Genomic DNA, 20,158 nt, shown 5'->3' with positions numbered 1-20,158 from the left:
AACTTACACTTGCAGGATGAGTTCCTAGGGGTCAAATACTTTGTGGACCTTTACTCCTAAAACTGTAGTTGCTGCTAGCCTATTTACCTCCTTTACTAATAAATTCTTTAACACAGCTCAAAGAAAAAATACTTAGCATAGCATAAAAAGTAATAACAAAATATTTCCTTTATAATTTTAGGGCATCCTTTCCCATAACTACATAACATCAGTAGGAAAAGTGTATACCCATAAAAAGGATACTAGTACACATACATATACAAGGACTTTGTTGTTGTTATTCAATCATTTTCAGTGGTGTCTGACTCTTCACAACCTCATTTGGGGTTTTCCTGACAAAATACTGGAGTGATTTGCCATATTTTCTTGTCTAACTCATTTTACAAATGAGAAAATAGAGGGAAAGAAGATTGACTTGCCCAAGGTCACCAACTAGTAAGTGTCTGATGCCAGATTTGAACTCAGGAAGATGAGTCTTCCCTCTTCCAGGCCTAGTGCTTTAACCACCTAGATTCCCATATATATGGACATACATGGCCGCGTCAACCTACAACTATGGCATAAATTTGTATTTGTATCTTTTATTTTTAACTTTAACCTTATTACCCCAGTATGTCCCTTCTCCATCCCAGAAAACTATCCCTTATTACAAACCATTAGTAGGATCTTACTTTTTTTTCTCTCAGTATCCTCATGTTCCTTCCCAGTGTTCAGTGTCTCCATATAGCATGTCATATTACTGGATTTCCTGAGCCTCTAGTCCTCCAGGGTCTTACTTACTGCTTGGTTAGACTCTCTGAATTAGTTTTCTGCTGTTGTGATGTTTTCTACTGTGGGTGCTATTTCATTGCAAGTTGTTATTGTAGATGGTAGGGGGTTGGGGAAGAAAAAATAAAGAATACTTTTTTCTCAAGAGTTGGATTTTTTGTCCATACTCGTTTTCTCCTTGCCTGACCCATTATTCTTCTCAGAGCTTGCTCTTACTTTTTAAAAGGCTGCCAGAAATGGAAATGATCCAATAGCTAGCCACCCTGTAATTTCATCAAGTTAAGTGAATAAATCTTTCACATCTCTTAAAGTAATATGCTTCCTTTATATTGTTCCTCTAAGTCTGAAAGAGATAAATTTTTAGAAGGTAAACGTGTCACTTCTAGCTTTTTTCTCTTCATTGCGTATGAATAGATCACTCAGGATTGAAAAGACTAAAGTTGAGTGATCTGTTAAGAGGGTGAAAAAATAACTCACATTTGAGATAATAAAGGTCCAAATTAATTTGTGACAGTTGAAATGGGTACATAGGCATTGCTACAGAAGAACTAACTTCAATCATTAAGCTTTAATCATTTGGCTCTGTTTTGAGGAAAGAAGGAAGAATCAAAGAATTTTCCTTAGGCTTTGAGTCTGAGTGGGTGACTGGGGAAACATGGTGGTTATATCAACAAAAATAAAGAAATAGAGGGGTGGAGAGAGGAGGTGATGAATTTGGTTTTAGGCATGCTGAGTTTGAGATGATGAAAGGACTCCCAAGTGGATACCCAGCTGGCAGCTAGAGATATGAACTCAGAGGAGAGATCATGGATAGAGATCGTTGATATATTAGTCATCCATTTATAGACTATTGATGAAATTGTCCACTTTAGAGTGGACAAGATTTCAGAGGAAGAAAACTCAGAATAAAAAGAACAAGAGACTATGAACTTATTATCTGGGTTATATGTAGGGTAAGGGAGGAAGAAGTTAAAAATGCAAAAGAGACCTGGTCTTTCCATTCAGGAGTCCCTGAGAAAATCTAGTTTCATAAGCATCTTGTAATAAATGTCAGGAAACTGTGGTTTTCAAATTCAAATATTATTTTATTTTTGAATTTGAATTGGTATCTTTTATTTTTAACTTTACCTTATTATTCCAGTGTACCTCTTCTTCTCTATTCCAGAAAACTATTCATTATTTAAAAGCATTAAAAAGAAAAAAAGTTCAAGAAAATTAACAAACATCAACCAAGTTCAATGTTACTTTATTTATTGTTCTATATTATGTGTCAAAAACCTATAGGTGAGGCAGGAATCAAATTAAAATGTAACTAACAAAATAAAAATATAATAGAAAATAGACAATGTTCACATGTTTTTCTAAGTCAATAAATGGCCTGTAAGGATCATTATGTACTGTTTTTTTGTTCAGTTTCAGTCTTTGGGCTTTTCTTGGCAAAGACACTGGAGTGGTTTGCCATTTCCTTCTCCAGCTCATTTTACAGATGAGGAAACTGAAACAAACAGAAATAAGTGACTTCTCCAAGGTCACTAGCTAATAATCTGGCTAAGGTCAGATTTGAACTCAGAAAAATGAGTCTTCTTAAGTCCAGACTTGGCTTTCTATCCACTTTGCCACCTACCTGTTCTATGATTACATTTATACAGTCTTTTAAACCCTCAATGGGTCATGAAGAATTGACTACAACTGAAAAATGACTCAACAACAACAAAGCTCTCACAAAGCATTATATGCAACAAGACAGATTTAAAAAACAAAATTTTTTTCCTTTTGCATGTGAATTGCTCCCAGCCAGAGATAAAGTTTCTTTCCATTTACTTTGTTGAAATAATTGTGTTTACCATTTTCCTGGTTCTGTTTATTTCACTTTGCATTAGTTCATATGTCTTCCTATGCCTTCAGAGACATCATGTCTTATAATATCATACTGTTACATTATATCCATATACCATAATTTGTTTAGTCATTCTCTAGTCAGTGCACATCTTTGTTTTCAGTTGTTTGTTACTTCAAAAAGAGCTTCTATAAATATTTTGGTGTACATAAAAACTTTATATCAATCTTCGTCCTCCTTGGGATATCTGCTTAGCAGTACTTTCTTTGAATTAAAAAGTGTGAACATTGTATTCACATTCTTAGTATAATTTCCAAGCTATTTTCCAGAATGATGATCCAATTCATTATTTCAAAATTGAATTAATGTGGCTACCTTTCCATAACCAAGCCAACAGTTACTCTTTCTATATTTTGTCATCTTTGTCAGTTTGTTGGATGTTAGATAAAATTTCAGAATTATTTTGATTTTCATTTCTTTTATTAGGGATTTGGAATATTCTTTCATATGATTGTTAATAGTTTAATTCTTTTGACAACTGTTCATATCTTTTGATGATTTATATATAGTGGAGCGACTTTGGGTTAGTTCCCTTCATCTATGCAAATATATATTTATGATAGATTTCAACACCAACCTCTCTTGAGTATCTGCCTTTTAATCAGAAATATATGATACAAGAATTATCCCCTTACATCACCTTCTTTTCTTAGCCTAGCAGGTTTTGATTTTGTTAATGCAAAATCTTCCATTAGCCATTTTAAATTTCACTTGGGGAGTTAGGTTGCTTAGTTCTGACACATAACTTGCAGGCTATATTAGTGGAGTATACCCTGTTGTCTTCAGCCTTGGGTTATATAACTAATGTGGGGAAATACATCCAGTCAGTCCTGAACTGAAATGAGAGTAGCCCCCAAGTCTGCGATAGCAGAAGTATTTAGAGAATGTCATAAAGCAGGTCTGTTCAATCCTGTGGTCTGCAGGCTTTCAGTTGGGGTTGTGGTATGTGGTCAAGTTCATAGTTAAAGCTTTTTGACTGTAGCCTTCAAAACAAAGTATGACACTCCCCTTGGGGAAAGCTATGTTTGGTGGCTTTGGAGATCATTCAGTAACTTTGGAGATTACTTGCAGGGCAAGTATAGTCTTAGCATTTCACTTCCTCTATATGTACTTTACCCCCCTGGTGACATAGATAGCATCTTCACCACACTTCACTGTGAGACTAGATTAATTTTGTGGTGTTCATTGCAATAATACGTTGCTGCCAGTTCTCCATAATTCATATGCTGAGGATATAGAACCATATTATTTAAGAAGAAGAAGGGAATCTTAGAAACCATCTAGTTTTATTGTTGTAAAAATTAAGTTGTAACTTGCCCAGTGACACATAGGTAGTGATCCAGGCTGGATTTGAATGCAGATCTTCAAAAATTTAGATTTGGTCCTCTTTCCATTACACATACTATTACATTATACCACCAGATTTCTGATTTTATGACATCGATGAAAATAAACAGATTGATAGATGGATAGACAGAAAAAGCATATATGAAACATTTATTATGTTCCAGATAGTGTGCTGGGCCATTGGATAGTACAGTGGATAAAGTGCTAGGTCTAGAATCGGGAAGACTCGTCTTCATGAGTTCAAATCTGGCCTCCAAAACTTATAGTTGTTTGCTCTGAGGCATGTCACTTAACCCTATTTGCCTCAGTTTCCTTATCAGTAATGTGAGCTAAAGAAGGAAACAGCAAATCACTCCAGGATCTTTGCCAATAAATCCCCAAATAGGGTCATGAAGACTCAAAATGATTGAATAAGATATTGTACTAAGAGTAGACAGGAATTCAAGCCACACATGAAGTGAACAGTCTCTCTGGGACTTTTATGATGATTCCATAGGAGAGATATCTAAGGATTTTTTAACATCTTTAAACAGCTAGGACCTTGAGTTAGTTCTGTTTTGAAGGAATACTCAGTACAATAGTAGTACTTACTTCTCAAAACCATCCTCTCTATCCTATCTTTTCCTGTCATGCAAATTAGCCTGGAACAGCTTTCCCTTCCTTCTTAATATGCCCATTCATCACACAGCTGGGTCTGATACTTGTGGGAAAAATCCTGAAAGTCTTTAGTAAGGATAAATCAGCTGAAGCAAGTTTTCAAAATATTTCTTAGAATCTTAGACATGAATAACAAAGATTTTAGAAATAGAAAGAATTTCAGATATCATTTAAAGCAACTCCCTCATTTTACAGGTGAAGAAATTAAGGTTCAGAGAGGTCCAAGCAACTGGTTGTCTAAGATCCTATAGAAAGTTAGTGGCTGAATTGGAGCTGAAATCTAGGCCTGTAGTTCTTGTTCCTTACCTCTTCCCCCCCCCCCCCCCACCCCCCCCCCCCCCCCCCCCCCCCCAGCTAGCTTTGAATGAATTGACAGAGACATCTCTGTTAGGTGGATCACTTGAACTTATTGTGCCCTAGGCACAAAACCCCCAGCACTTACATTAATTCAAGGCAAAGACAGTAACATCTGGGCTGCTTTTCTTTATGATTATGATTATGAGTATTTATTAGTTTCCCAATAATCTGGCCCACCCCATAAATAATTTTTCCATTAAAAAAGTTGTCTTTAGGCAAACTATGGTTAAGCAAAATTGTTAATAGATTGTGATTGATATTACACAATACTCTATTTATTATAGCTTACAGTTTGTTAACAGAAAAGAAGGATGAATATTTTAACCTTAATATCTTGGAACCCACACAGTTCATTTTTTTAACCTGAGTTTTGTTGAAGGACAGCTTGCCTTACATACATAATATCAAGGTTTCTGAAGAAACCTGCCCTGACTCCCCTACAGTAAATAACACAAATTATGCCAACTAGGTTAATTATCCTTCATGAAAGTTCTCCTCCAATGTCTTACATTCCAATTGGTTGGTAATGGAATTGACCCTGAGTTTTTGAAGATTATTCCTAAGGAATGCAAACTCTGCAGGTCCTACCATAGTGAAAGGCTTCCAGTAGAGGTCTGGCAAAAGACTGTATTTCTATGGTCCAAAGACCAGCCTGGTTAAGAACAGAAAAACTTATTGAAAAGTTAGCTAACAAAATGACTGGATTAGTTTTGTTTGTTTATTTTTTAGCCATACATAGTAGTATATATATAGAAATAGGACAAAACCTTAAGGCAGAGAAAAGATGGGGTCCATATTGGTGAAAGGCATAAATACTTAGATTATTTTTGGATAATTTGAAGACAATTGTGTACTATTTGTCTTTCTCTTTTAGTGCTTCCCCTGTGGGTAAAAAAATTCTTTCTTAAATTGAAACAATACAAACAATAAATAAACAAATTTATTCTCCTTCTAAAGAAATGTTTTGAAGTGAATATGTTTTCCTATCTGTTGTAAAATTATGGAAAACTAGGGCATCAAGATGGCATAGTGAATAGACTACTGGGCCTGGAGTTGGGAAGATCTGAGTTCAAATGAGATTTTAGATACTTAGTAGCTGTATGACCCTGGGCAAACCACCTCACCCTGTTTGCCTCAGGTTCATCATCGATAAAAAGAGCTAGAGAAGGAAATGATGAACCAATCTACTATCTTTGCCAAGAAAACTCCACACCGGGTCATAAAAAATTGAACGTGATTGAAAAACAACTAAACAAAAAATATGACTACCTAAGCAAGATATATGAGACCATGAGTGAAGTTGAATAGGATGAAGACTGTCCTTTGCAATATGATTCTTAGATAAATCAGTATTATCTCTACTCTTTGGATTTTACTATATATTGAGTAGCTATATAGTTTGGTATATTGGCATAGTACTCTATGCTAAGTAGGTATTATATATATGTATATATATATATATATATATATATATATATATATATATAATTTCTGGTGAGGAAAGAAAGGAAATAAACATTTATATAGCATCAACTGGAATCACCTATTAATGCCTGGAAGCTAAAGCTGGAAAGTGACCTAGGTGACTAGGTTAAAATGATCTATCCATAGTCATACAGCTGAATAGTAGGAGAATAAGAACTCTTTAAAAATTATTGCTATTTTTTTGTTTTTATGTCACTTTCATTTTCAAATTTTTACCTCTTTCTCTTTCCTATCCAAAGGTCTCATCTTTTGTAATAAAAGAATTAAAAGTAAAGGGAAGAGGAAGCATTTTTAGAAATAATAATAGCTTTTTATTTTTCAATATACACATAGAGACAGTTTTCACCATTTGTCCTTGCAAAACTTGTGTTCCAAATTTTTCTCCCTCCCTCCCCTCTTCTCTAGACAGCAAGTAATCCAATATAGGTTAAACATATGCAATTTTTGTAAATATATTTCCACATTTATCATACTGCACACATGCACACAAAAATCAGATCAAAAGGGGAAAAAATAAGAAAGAAAAAAGCAATCAAATAACAACAACAACAAAAGGTAAACATGCTAACCTGAGTTTTGTTGAAGGACAGCTTGCCCTACATACATAATATCAAGGTCTCTGAAGAAACCTGCCCTGACTCCCCTACAGTAAATAACACAAATTATACCAACTAGGTTAATTATCCTTCATGAAAGTTCTCCTCCACATTCAGTTCCCATAGTCCTCTCTCTGCATGCAGGTGGCTCTCTACATCAAAGACTATTGCAATTGCCCTGAATCACCTCATTCTGAAAAGAGGCAAAGAGTTGATTATCACATAATCTTGCTATTGCTGTGTACAATGTTCTTCTCACTTCACTTACCATCAGTTCATGCAAATCTAGGCCTTTTTGAATTTGAAAAAAAATCATCCTGCTGATTGTTTCTTAATATTATTAATATTTTGTTACATTCATATATTATAACTTATTCAGCCATTTTCCAACTGATGGACATCTACTCAGTTTCCAGTTCTTTGCCACTACAAAAAGGACTGCTACAAACATCTTTTCACATGGATTATCTTTCCCTTTTTATTATCTCTTTGGGATCCAGACGCAATAGAGACATTGTTGGATCAAAGGGTGTGCACAGTTTAATAGCCCTTTGGGCATAGTTCTGTATACTCTCTCGAATGGTTGGATCAGTTCACCATCCACCAATAATGTATTCGTGTGAGGTGGAAGCATTTCAATAAAAATAGCCAATGGGTCAGCAGAAACTAACAAAATATGCATTATTGTACATTCACAGACTCCACATCCCCAAAGAAGGGAGAAGTTCATTTTTTACTCTCTTGGGGGACTAGCTTGACCATTTTAATTACACTGTACAATTTTGTTTTGCTTTTTTTCTTTTCTTTTGTCAGGATCGTGTATCTTATTTTCCTGATTTTGCTTACTTTATTTTCATCATTTTCATCATTTCATTCTCATTATTTCATCATTTATTTCCATATAACTCTTAGAATTATAGATTTGAAACAGTAAAGTATCTCAGAGGCCATCAAATCCAACCTTCTCACTTTATGATGAGGAAACTGAAGCATTAGACAGATTATGTAACTTGCTCATGGCCACACAGCTACTCTGAGGCAGGATTTAAATGCAACTCTTCATTCACATGAAATCTAGAGTTCTATTTACTATTCCATACCTACAAATCAAAACTGCCTTCTGTTGGTCTGAATTCTTCACTTTCATCATTTGTTGGAGTAGTGGATAGAATTAGACTTGAAGTCAAAAAGATCTGAGTTCCAATAAGACCTCAGACTTTTAATAACTAACTATGTGGCTCTGAATAAATCATGTCACCTCTGCTTGCCTCAGTTTTCTCATCTGTAAATGAGAATAATATTACCCACCTCCCTGGATTGTTGTGAGGATTAAGTGGCATAATAATTGTAAATCACTTAGAACATAGTGAGTAGTATCTAAATGTTAGCTATTGTTATTATTTTTGTTGTTATTGTTTCTCAACTGCATGGTAATATTTCATTACACAGAGTGAGAACTCATAATCAAGATCTTTTAAATATGGAAATTAACCTCTTTGCAAGGAAGTATCATTATCTATAAGATGAAGTTGAATGCTTCAGATTCTATGATCACTTTCCTTGACAACTAGAACCATCTGTGATCACCAAATAAGCACCAAGATCTTTTCCCTTTTACTGTGGATATTATTAACCTTCAACATACCCAGTTTTTCCCTTTCTTAATATATCCTTCAAACAGCTGGCAGATTTATAATGGGTTCCTCCTTCATCCAAGATCTTCAAACTGAGACTATGTGATTTATTCTTGATTATATTATATACAAGGCATAATAAGAATTGAAATATAAGAATCAGAAGCATTCCTTGATAAATGGTCGATGGAGATAAGCACAGTTATCAAAAGAAGAAATGTAAGATATCAAACAACAATATAGAAACAACATATATAGTTATTGCATATCTTACGGATATGGATTGGAATACATGGCTTCCTAGATTCTTCCCAACACTGAAATTTTGTGATAATCTATATATTCAAAAAATCATCAATGACTTTCTATTGCCTTGATACAGGACTAAGAATAGAAGACTGAATCTGAATCAGGAAGACTCATCATTAGGAGTTCAAATGCAGCCTCAGATATTTACTGGCTATGCGGCTCTGAGCTAGTCATTTAACTCTGTCTCAGTTCTTCATCTCTAAAGTGAGTTGGAGAAGAATATGGCAAACCACTACAATATTGGTTTTTCATTTTTAAAAAACTTTGAGTTCCATTCTCTCCCTCTAATCCCTCCTCCATTCATTGAGAAGGCAAGTGATGTGATGTATTAGGGCAAAATAATAATTGATAGCATTCATATACCGTAATTTGTTCAGCTACTTCATTCCTTAATTCATGTGCACCTGTTTTATTTCTTTCTTTGCTTCAGTAAAGACTGTTGCTATCAGTACTTTTGGGTATATAGATCCTTTCCTTTGAGGTATGTGCTTAATAGTAGCATAACTAATTTAAAGGATAGTGACTTCTTAGAAGAGGTTCAAATAGATTTCCAAAATGGTCTGATGAATTTGAAGCATCTCTGAGAGTGCATTAATTTGCTTATCTTTCTACACTCTCTCAAACAATTAATATTACCTATTTTGGGAGTAATATTTGCCATTCTGATGGGTGTGATCTAGGATTTATAAATTGTTTAATTAGGAATTGCTTATTGTTAGGAATTAGGACTATTTTTTTTCACATTGTTGTTGGTAATTTAGTTTTCTTCTTTTGATAACTGTGTTCATGTCCACTGGCAATTTATCAGGGAATGGTTCTTATTCTTATATTTCAATTCTCCTTTGCCTTAATCATCAGATCCTTAAAAGAGAAAATTGTTACAAAGATTTTTTTCCCTAGTTAACTGTTTCCCTTTTAATTTTAACTGAAATGATTAGGTTTCTATAAAAGTTTTAAACAGTTTTATGGAATTGAATTAATCCACCATATTTCCTGTACTTCTCTTCTTTTGTTTTTCTTATTTGATCTTTCGTCATCCACAGTGATGAAAACTATCTCTTTTCTTGCTCCTTTAGCATTTTTGTGATATGAACTTTTCTATTTAGATGATATGGTCATTTGGAATCCACATAACATTTGGTATGAGATAACAGGATTAATCTAATTTTTACCAGACTGCTTTCCAGTTTTTCCAGTTTTTTTTTGTGTGTAGTGAGTCCTTATTCCATTAGTTGAAATTATTGTGTTTATTGAATATTCTCTTAAAAGTTTGTTTATGAGTCTTGAGTACTTAACTTGTTTCTTAGATTGACCTTCCTTTTTTGTTTTAACCAGTATCAAATAGTTTTGATATTTTGTAGTATAGCATAAGATCTAGTATTTTTAGGGCCTTTCACTCAAAAGTTTTCTTCATTATTTACCTTGGGATTCTTATTCTTTTGATTTTATAGATGATTTTTATTTGTGCTATTTCTACAATAGTAGAAAATGATAGTTTGATTCACATGACACTGAATAAATAAATTAAGTTAGATGGTAATGTCATTTTTATTTTATTGGCATAATAAGTGATTATTATCTCTCCAATTAGATATTAGCTGTCTTTTTATTGTTAAAGAATTTTTGTGGTCATCTGGTAAATGGACGTCATATATATATATATATATATATATATATATATATAATATATATTCTATAGTTATTTTAAAAGGAGTTTCTTTTTCTATCTCTTCCTGCCAGGTTTTATTGTCAGTATTCATAAAGGCTGCGGATTCTTTGTGGTAATAATTCTTAGGTGAATTTTAATGAGCTAAGGAGATAGGCAATGACATGCTGTTAAATATATTCTCTTGGAAGAATTATTGAAGATGAGAAAATGAGGGGAAGTTCATGTGTTTTTGTATGTAGAGAAATGTGTATATGTTTGTGTTTCTCTCTGTGCAAACATTACATTGTTATACTAGAGTAATTAGGAGGGTAAATTGCCATCTGGGAATGTCAATGGTTTTTTGTTTATCTTGTATCAAATAAGTGCCTACTGTTGAATATATAAGGCTTGGGATGATCCAACTCCTTTTTGTTTGTTTGCCTTATGGCATATGTCTTCCTTTATTTTTGCTATTTCATTTAGTTGCCTATTCAATTGTATGTTGAGTTAGATGGAGAGCCAAAGAGATCCCTCTAGAATCATCTACCTCTCTACAGGTTAAACTAAGGTATAATACAAGAGAGAGGCCCCTTCTATCCTTTCTCAACAGAAAGCCCTAATCCTGACCCTGAGGCATGTCCCAATAAAAATTCAGGTTAATTTTACTTGCTGTTCCAACCCTGGAATTCATTGTGAGAATTAGACTGTTCAGCTGGGCTAATTTGCCAGATCAGATTGTATAATTATCTTTTATAGGGCTGGGTGTGATGTATGTTGGGCTTTTTTGCTCCAGGGAGCTGAGACAGACAGACAGAAAGATAGAAAGAGAGAATAGAAGGGGAGGAGGAGGAGGAGAAGGAGAGGGAGCAAGTGAAGGAGAGAGAGAGAAGAAAGGAAAGGGGAAGAAACAGAGAGACAGAGAGAGATAGACACAGAGAGAGACAGAGACAGAGAGATACATGCATACACACACACACACACACACACACACACACACATACATATATATATAGAGAGAGAGATAGAGAGAGAGAGAGAGAAGAAAAGGGAGGGAGGGAAGGAGGGAGAGCATATGAATGTATGAATGTTTGTACTTCAGTGTTCCTTCCCTTCCTTTTGTAATTGTCAGAATGAGCTTTTCAACAAACTAGTTGAACAGAGATTTTTTGGGCTACTGCCTAATCAGAACCAGGTCCAAAGCACCAAGGCCTCTGTTTAATTCTCTCAAGGAAAAGACTTGTAACAGTACTGGGAGTAGAAAATTGAAGAGAAGGTGTGCCCAACTTCAAGTGGGGCATTTGCCTAGAGAGCCTGTGGAACTACTGGCAATTTTAGACGTTTAGGGAAAATGAAAGTATTACAGTGACTTGGGGGAGAACTGTGATGGAAATGGATCCATCTTACTTTTGAGCCTTTTTAAAATGGGTCTTAGAAATTTTTAATGTCTATTAGTTCATCAATGATAAGCATCTCCCTAATGGAATAGGTCAGAAATCCTTAGGGTCGTTACTTATTTCCCCCCTTCTGTCTCTGTGTCATTCTTCAGACTCCACTAGACTTTGTGCTGCGTTGATTCCTGAGGGTGAAAATCTTGTGATATTTCTGCAAATATATTTGCCCTCTAGCCTTTTACCCAGCAGACCATTCCCTACATTTTTCAGGGAACAGATCCATCTTGGCCAAAGTTTGTGTTTATTTTTTTCTTGATTCTGTTTTGTTTTTGTTTTTGTTTTGTATTTGAGTCATGAACCACTAGGGGGTGTGTGATTCACAATTATTTATGAGATACTGAGGAGGGAAGTCTGCAGGGTGGAGGGTGTGTGTGTGTCTGTGTTTTTTTTTTTTTGGGGGGGGGTTGTTGTTTTTGTTAAAGGCTTTGGAGAGATGCATTTAGTTGTTCTAGGTCTATAGGATCCCTCAGAGGTCTGTCATCTGATGTGCTATAGTGGGGCAAGCAGCTGGCAGCAGCCATGCTTCCTGTTTCTGACTTCTGATGCTGGAAGAACAAGAATGGACTCCCCAAGGGTAGTCTTAGTTGTGGGGTGAAGCATTCAGACTCCGCATTTTAGGACCAGGCAAGATTTGCAGAAATGGAGGCTAAAGACCTGTGGGTGTCGATTGCTCATTCTCTCTGGGAGTGATCACATCTTTTGATTTGTATACCAGGAAGAAAAGAGAATAGGAGGGCTTCTGATCAGTTTAAGAATAACGCTAATCTCTTTGATTCATATTATCACTCTAGAGCTTTGGAGATAACCTGGCAGAGTAGAAAAAGTATGGAATCCGATCAGAAAACGTGGATTTTATAATCTTAGTTCTACCACAGATTAATTGGGTGATGTTAGGCAAATTGCCATCTCTCTGGGCCACAGCTTTCTTGCCCGTAAAAAAATAAAAGACTGAACTTGATGACCTCCAAAGTCCCTTTCATCTCTTAATCTTTTATCCCATGATATTTACCTCAGTTCAGCTGATTTATTAATATCCTTTTATGTCTTTGTTTATAGGAGCAAGATTTGTGATTTCACTGGTATATAGGGGAGGAAACAGGTTAGCATCTTCTCTGCAACTTAATAGTGGTATCAAATTTAGATAGAAAACTAATCCCTACCAGAGCATATTGACTGAGAAAACCACAAATTAATAATACTTGTGTTATGTTGTCATTTTTATTTATTTTGTTTAACATTTCTGCATTATATTTTAATTGGATTCAAATGGCACTTGGGGGTTTTGAGGGCCAAATTTGACTTTATGATCTAGCACACCATGGAGATAAATTATTTTTCCACTGTCACATAACCAGTGTGAATCAGAGTTAAGATTTGAACTCAGACCCTCTTTATACTGAGTCCAGATCTTTATCCATTATATCACTTCTCTTAGTTTATGAATTTCTCTATATTTAAAAATAATCAAAAGCATGGAAGTAATATAAATATAGGAAACAATATGACTATATGACCAAGACTAAGAATTTTTCCCCAATAGATAAGTGGTCAAAGGATATAAATAATTTTCTAAAGCAAATATGCAGGTATTAACAGGTATATGAGTAATTGCTCCAAATGACTATTAATTGGAGAAGTGCAAGTCAAAACAACTATGGTTGCGTACCCTAAAAATTTATAAATGTGACAAAACCTGGAAATAGTCAACATTAGGACAGGCCAGAGGAAGATAGGTACACCATTATACTGCCTGCAGAGCTGAAAGTGGGACCAATCATTCTGGAAAAGAATAGAATTAACAGAAAAAATCACTATATTACTGATTCTTTTTAACTTAGATTCAAAGACAGATGTATTTTGTAGTATTTACTACATGCATACTAAAAAAGTTATAGGAGGGGGTTTTGTCATGAAAACTGGAATCAAAATGTCTGATCATTGGTTGTTAGATGTGTCATGAAATATTACAGCTCTATAAGAAGTGGTGAATATGGGTGATTTAGAGAAACATAGGAAGACTTGTATAAACTGGTGCATAATGAAGTAAGCAAAATCAGCAAGACAGTAAATACAATGGGTAAACATGAAAAGAGTGCTAAAATGAAACTTTTTGTTAAGTGATTATAATGATCAGTTTTGATCTTGGAGAAGAGATAAAAGGAGAGAACACATCTCAAATGTAACAGACTAAAGGAATATCATTTTGCACATACTGTGTGATAATAAGTTGATTTTTCTTAATTATATTTCTTTGTTCCAAAGAATGAAACTTCTTGGTTGGAAGGGGAGGTATAATGTATCTAAAAATACAAAGATGCAAAATCAAAAAACAACCATAAAATATTACTAAACAAAAGTAATAAAAAGGTGTTTCTTCAACAGCATTCTATACTTTAGAATAGGTTGTTAAACTATATGATAAAGGAACTAGTTTGGCTGGTGATTACTTGATATCCTGTTTGGCTTGTCTTGTGAAGGTTGCCTAACCCTATCCTAGTCAAATATACATCTTCAGGTCCCTAGTAATATCAAAGCTGAGTTGATGTGTTGTGGTGAAGGAATGATTTTGCATCTTGTAGGGCAAGAAGAATTTACAAATTAAATGTAAATAAAGAGAATGTGACATTTGAAGGACTTCAGTTTTTGCTGTATAACTGGCAGTCAAGAGTTTTCAAATTCTGTTGATTCTTGCTTCACATCGGGCTCCTCTCCATTCCCATAACCATTAAGGTACCATTTCTTTGTCAAGGTAAACCCTATTTTCCATGTTTTAATTTGCAGATGAATTTTGTTTTTTGTTATTCAGTATTTTCTTTCCATGCCTTCTTATTTTTCCAGCAAGAGTCAGAAGATTATGGCAGATGTGCCAGACAAAATGCTTTAATCCAAAAGATGAAGGGTTTGGACCTTGTACAACAGTGATTCTTACACAAGAGATTAAGGTATGCTATAATATTTGTTTTTTTTCTTTTAAGGTACCAGTACCTTCAATTTGAACCTCTTTTCTCTTTATCTCTACTCTTGACCTCAGCTCCAATGGATGCCAGGGTGTCTTGCTGTTGGTCAGTAAAGAGAATTTCTGGAAATAGGCTGTTTTTTAAAAAAGTTTTAATAATCTGAACTATCTTGCTTTCTATGCTTTTTCTGAACCATTTCCTTCCTAATCTAAGAATCCAGTTCTGGAAACAGAGATTTTGGAATTGCCATTTAGACCTACTGTAGGACTTAAGCAGGTCATTTCTAATCATTTAGAATCCCCCTTTAGATCAAGGAAATTTCTACCTTTAAAGGTTAAAGGGGCTATTCTAGTCCAGCATTTACCTGAGCAGATATCCTTTCAACTCTATTGCTAACAAATATTTTAGCCTCTTCGATCCAAATGATCTTCCATCTCTTTCTTTTCCTATCTTGTATATGTAGGTATGTATCTATAAGATATTATGTTTACTTATTTATGTGCGATTTCCCTCCCTCTTGAGGGGCAAGAATTGGTGTGTGTGTGTGTGTGTGTGTATGCCTTTTTGGTATGTTCTTAGCACTTCACACAATGCCAGGCACATGATAATTTCTTAATACATGCTTATTGACTGATTAGCTGCATGTGTAGTAATGGGAAACTCATTATTTCTTAAAATAAGCAAGTTCAATTTTTCCTTTTATTATTTATTAAGAAGTTATTTATTTTCCCCATGTTGATCAAATATTGACCTCTTTGCAGATTTCCCTTTGCAAGAAGAGTTTTACTTTGGATCTCTAGCCATTCTTGAATTACATTGAATTAAGTTTGGTCCTCATAAAACAAGGTTTGTGGACAGGAATGAAATGGCTTATTGCAAGGACTGAATTTACCAGTAGTTAATATATGTCAATACTTAATCTAGAGCAGTTGTGTTGTAGCTCTAGGTCAGAATTGTGAGTTTTTTTTCATGCATCTTTATTATGATTTCTTATTTAATTGAAAGCCCAGAACCTGAGTGAATTTGATATAAACAATACAGATTCATCCATTTTCACTATTTGCTTCATTTTTTCTGCATGGATTAGGGATATCTGGTAGTTTTTCACTGCTCTATCTAATTCATTACTGAGTCTTTTCAATTTTTTGTTTGCAATATTTCTCAGCTCTACCCCTTCCTCTCTAGACCCACTTCCCCTATCTTAGTTTCCCTGGAATACTTCAACAACCTTCTTTAATATTTTTCTAAATTTCCAGTCCCTCATCCTTCATCATTTAACTAATTCTACACATGGGCTACCATAAAGACCATCCTCAAATTCATTTTCATCATGTCAGTCCCTTTGTTAAGAAATCACTGTATCTTCCTATTGTCTCTTGACCCAGATGCTCAGTCTGGCATTTGGAAGTCTCCATCAATCAACCTCCCCATCTTTCACAAATATCATTTCTCGTTCTTTGTTTATACAAATTCTTAACCTGATCTGCTAGGTACCCCTTGCACCCAACTTGCTCTGTCTAGAACACTCTCACCAGACCTGTCTTACCATTCTTGACCTCACAACTTTCACAGATCAATTCAAAACTCCTTTTTTCTAAAAAGACCTGATCTGGCTTTTTGTTTTCCTGAGAATATGTATGTTCTCAGTAATGCATGACTCAATTTGTATGATTGATATTTTGTAAATATGCTCTTCAGTAATCCCATGAATGTGTGCTTATTCTATCTTTCCAGCTGCTTTCTAGAGTATCTTATCTTTTGTATCTCTTCCCCACCCCCACTACATAGAGTCAAATATAGAATTTTGTACTCGATGTCTGTTTCCTGAATGGTGCTGATGAACTGTCTGTGGAATAGCTCAAGAGGGGAAAATGTCCCCTAGAGATCTTCTCTCTGGGATTTGTTGGCTTCCTAGAGTTTGGGTAATGGTGAAGGTGGCAGGGAGGGAGAAGCAGAGAAATTAATGAATGATTCCAAGGGGATTTCCAAGCAAATCATGGCTGTTGCTTTCTTGATAACAACATTCTCTTTAGTCAATTTTCTTCCCCAAGGTGAGCCAAAGACTGAGTAACAATAGTCCTCCTCTTTTTCCACCATATATATCCCTCTACTACCTACACTGCAAAAAAAAAGGGCATTTGTTTAAAAAAAAAGTAATAATTATAATAACAATAACCAATATTTACAAAGAATTTTATAAATTACAAAGCATTTTATATTTATTTTTTCTTTTAGCCCTATAACAACTCTAAGAAGTAGATTGTACAGCTGATCTTATTGATTCTCATTTTATAAGTAGAGAAACTGAGGTACATGGAGATTAAATGATTTGCTTTAGGCCAAACAGATACTAAGTGATGGAAATAGGATTCAAGGTAAAATTTGAACTTCATTTCTGGGACTCCAAATCCAGTATTCTTTTCTACTCTACCATAGTTTTGTTATTCAAACAATGGGGACATGAGGGTCAGACACAATGGAAGAAGGTGGTGAGACTATCAAAGAGCACTGGTGTTTCATCTGATCCTTTAAATCAGAATGGAATGGAATTGGATGTCATTAATAGTGGTTAGGCATAGTTTACTGGTATGTGCTGGTTGGTTGGAATCAATGATGTCATTTCCTGATGATTAAGCCCTGGGAGGTTTGGCTTCCCAAACAAGGGCCTCCACCCATGGTAACCTGGTCTCATAGCTCAAAACAGGTGTCACTAAATTCCCTAAGCTTGAGTACCACTAGTGAAATTAAGCAATATCTGTGACTACCACTGGCTGACTTTAAGGCATAGACAGGAGAGAAAAGGAGCTTTTCCTTTTTTCCCTCAAAGGGGAAATAAAGGAGAAAAAAAAAAGAAGGGGTAAGGGAGAGGCAGAAAGAAACAATAATAATAGCTAATATTTATATAATGTTTACTTTGTACTGTGCTAAGCACTTTGCAATCATTATTTCAATTGATTCTCACAAAAACCTTGGGAGGTCAGTGCTATCATTATTCCCATTTTACAGATGAGAAAACTGAGACAATAGGTGAAGTGACTTCCCAGTCTCACATTTGTCCAGTGAGTATCTCAGGCTGAATTTGTACTCTTTCATTTCTGACTCCAGGTCCAGCACTGTGTCTAGTGAATCACCTAGAGAAGAAGAAGAAATAGCATTATTCTAGTCTCTTTTTGTTGTTTTTTTGCATCTATGATTTCATTATCATGAAGAATACCCACTGTGAAAATTCCCTTCCCTCATTTGTTGTTGTTTTAAAATTATTTTTCAGTCATGTGTGACTCTTAATCACCCCCATTTGAGGTTTTCTAGAGATACTGGAGTGATTTACCATTTTCTTCTCTACCTCTAGCTAGCTGTGCCTCATCTTGCTGATGAGGAAACTGAGGCAAACAGAGTTAAGTTATTTACCCAGGGTCACCCATCCAATAAGTGTCGGAGGCTAGATTTGAACTCAGGAAGATGAGTCTTGGCTTGGCATTTTATCCTACCTTAATGTCCCACAAATTATGCAGCTCGGCAACTCTTCTGTAATTTACTTAGAACAATTGTATAGGCTATGAAGATTAAGTGTTACTCAATTGGTATAGATGGGAAGCAGAATGTGAGTCCAAAATCTTCTTGATTCCAAGACTGACCTACTCTGTCCACTCTTCCACTGTCTCTCAAAGTGAGATACATGACCAATAAATTGTTACAGTGGCCTCTTTATGCCACAGGTTGACTAAAGTGGAACTGCTAATGGATTGCTGCCCTAGTCAAGTAATGAACATCTTCCTTTTTTTGGTCCTTTCCTTTTATCTAATCTTCGAACCTTTCTCATTCCCATTCTTCTTCTCTTGATCCCTATTTTCCCACCTCCCCTGAAACCTTTCAATAGAAACTGAAGCTTTTCGTTCATTCTTGGTGGAATTAAAAAATTGGAGAAATCCATGAAATAATTTCCTTCTTACCTTTTGAAGTCCTTTGGCTAAGCAGAGATCAGAGTGTAGAAGAGCTAAAGGTTTAGTCTTAGATCTTAAAAGTTTTCTGTTTGAATCTTTGCCTTATTATTGGCTCAATAAGCCAGAGTGCTTCCATGCAGAGAATCTATAGCTTGCAAAGTTCTTGCTAAATGTCCTTTTATAATAATGGGCATCTTGAAAACCATCTGCCTCTAAGGGAATCACATCCAGTGCAGTTGTTTTGTGGAATTTTCTAACACTCCCACCCCCAATCCCATAAACTAAACCAGTCAGTGCTTCCTAGTTGTAGTGACTCAATGGCACATGTAGTTCTTCTACTGCATCTCCACCTGAAATGATACTAGGACTAATATTCTTGAAAAGTCTGATGAAAGGAAGGGAGGAGTTGAAGTGCAAAGCTCATTTTCAGAATCTTCCTTCTGAGATCATAATTATTTTTTCTGAACAAATTCTCAAAATTCCCCAAGTAGTTTATCTCCTAGAAGATTTTCCTCATCAGCCAGTAACTTAAAATAAATATTATACTCATAGAGTCTAGGCTTTCAGATACTTATCAGCATTTCAGGACTCCCAAAATAATAATTTTTGTGAATAAAAAGCCTTAATAATAGTAGTTAATATTTATATTTTTTTGGTTCAGTTATATCTGACTTTATAACTTCACTTGAGTGTTTTCTTTGGCAAAGATATGGGAGAGATTTGCCATTTCCTGTACATTTTGCAGTTGAAGAAATTGAAGCAAATAGGATTAAGTGACTTGCCCAAGACTACAAAGCTAGTAAGTTTCTGAGATTTGAACTCAGAAAAATGAGTCTTCCTGACTCCAGGCCTGATATTCTATTTAATGTTCCATCTAGCTACCCACAAAAGATTTATGTACTTCTAATTTGACCTTCATAGCAGCCCTAGGAGGTAGGTAGTTGCAACTGGAATTATAGTCCATGTTTTACAGATGAGTGAATTGAGGCACATAGAAATTAAGGGACTTGCTCAGAGTCACATAAGTGATGTGTTAGGAGCAAGATTTGAACCCAGTTCTTTTTTTAAAGAATACCTTTTTCAAAATACATGAAAAGATAATTTTCAACAT

The 20,158-nt window shown here is 35.0% G+C and overlaps 1 long non-coding RNA gene across 4 annotated transcripts in view; it reads left to right on the top strand.

Moving 5' to 3' along the window:
- LOC111720552 overlaps positions 1 to 20,158 on the top strand; it is a 257,687-nt gene that overhangs the window by 210,215 nt on the left and 27,314 nt on the right. For 3 of the 4 annotated variants that reach the window (XR_004233807.1, XR_004233808.1, XR_002770193.2), the window contains exon 3: positions 14,988 to 15,091. This is a non-coding gene — a long non-coding RNA (uncharacterized LOC111720552). Of the gene's footprint in view, positions 1 to 14,728; positions 14,880 to 14,987; positions 15,092 to 20,158 lie in introns of all 4 variants that reach the window. The other variant, XR_004233809.1, reaches the window with a different exon arrangement.

Source organism: Sarcophilus harrisii, chromosome 4, assembly GCF_902635505.1.
Source record: "Sarcophilus harrisii chromosome 4, mSarHar1.11, whole genome shotgun sequence".
Classification (NCBI taxonomy): domain Eukaryota; kingdom Metazoa; phylum Chordata; class Mammalia; order Dasyuromorphia; family Dasyuridae; genus Sarcophilus; species Sarcophilus harrisii.
This window is presented reverse-complemented; position numbering and strand designations above follow the sequence as displayed.